The 1,210-nt window shown below is 36.3% G+C and overlaps 1 long non-coding RNA gene across 1 annotated transcript; it reads left to right on the forward strand.

Moving 5' to 3' along the window:
- Positions 1–6: 6 nt before the first annotated feature.
- LOC136066121 (uncharacterized) lies at positions 7–909 on the forward strand. Its single transcript, XR_010627610.1, has 2 exons — positions 7–174; positions 261–909. It is a non-coding gene; the product is annotated as an uncharacterized LOC136066121 (long non-coding RNA).
- The last annotated feature ends 301 nt before the right edge of the window (positions 910–1,210 follow it).

Here is a 1,210-nt window from a genome sequence, read left to right on the forward strand (position 1 = left end):
CATGAAGTGAGAGAAAAGTTTTTAAAGAAAAGATTTTCTGGCACCTCCTCAAGAGAGAAATTTAAGATGTCCAGAGGAAGAGAGAGAGCACTCCAAGCAGCCAGAATGTTGAAGCCTAAAAATCCTTCTTTCATAGGTGTCTTGCGGCCAAATTATATGCAAAGATATATTATGGTGAGCCTATTATACATGATGTGATTATGAAGTATTCAAATATTGGCATTAAATATGCTTATTTGCAATCTTTCCTTCTTGTGTAGTATGTGCCTGTCCAATTTGCTGTCAAGTATCTTAGACAGCCTAAAATTGTCAAACTTCAGACTTCTAACGGAAAGCAATGGCCTGCCAAATGCATTCTCAGAGATCGTGCAAGTTCAGCAATGAATATAGGGCGGGGATGGACAGTATTTTCAAGGGACAATAATTTGGAAGAAGGAGATGTTTGTGTCTTTGAGCTGATCAAGAAGCAGCCAGTTGTGCTTAAGGTATCAATATTTCGTGTAGTTGACTATGCAGTGTAATTGGCTTCAGACTAGTGTCAAAACTAACAATGGTCAGAGATTTTCGAGGTGCTGAAGCTTACGCGGTACGTCAATGGACTTAGTCTTCTGGTTTGGTTATTTCGGATAGGTTGATGCTACAACTTTTTGTTTAAGCTTGTACATACAGCTTAGTGGATCTTCTTGAAGGTTTTTGTAACAAATACTGTCTTTTTACTCTGTTTCCTAATATGTATTTGGATTTGGTCTTTGTCTTCCCCTAAAGAACATTGTATTGTACTTCAATCTGTTGACTGGTGGGATTTTTGTGACTTGTGAGTGACTCCATGTAGAGACTTGCTGGTTGCACATGTGAAAGGCACATAAACTGACAGTACTATTCCATTGAAGAAATGCGTTTTTGAAAGAACCTGCTCTAAACGTGATATGGCTTAGGCTAGGCGAATAAAAAATAACCGATGTTACAGGCTCTTATTTTGGTCCACCACCGACCTCAATTTTTTATTGTCCAATAACAACTTATTAGTTACTATTATAAAAATGTTGTGAAAATATTACAAAATAACATTACTCAAAATAAAAAGAGTATTTTAAAGCATTGACTTTTAAAGCGCTAGAACGTTCTCGATTATGAGCTTGTCAAATGGGTTGGGTATTATTTAGTCTGGTTATGTAGGTTATTCCGTTATTGATTGTTTGAAATAAAATAT

This window comes from Quercus suber, unplaced genomic scaffold (assembly GCF_002906115.3).
Source record: "Quercus suber isolate HL8 unplaced genomic scaffold, Cork oak 2.0 scaffold_2010, whole genome shotgun sequence".
Taxonomy (NCBI): Eukaryota; Viridiplantae; Streptophyta; class Magnoliopsida; order Fagales; family Fagaceae; genus Quercus; species Quercus suber.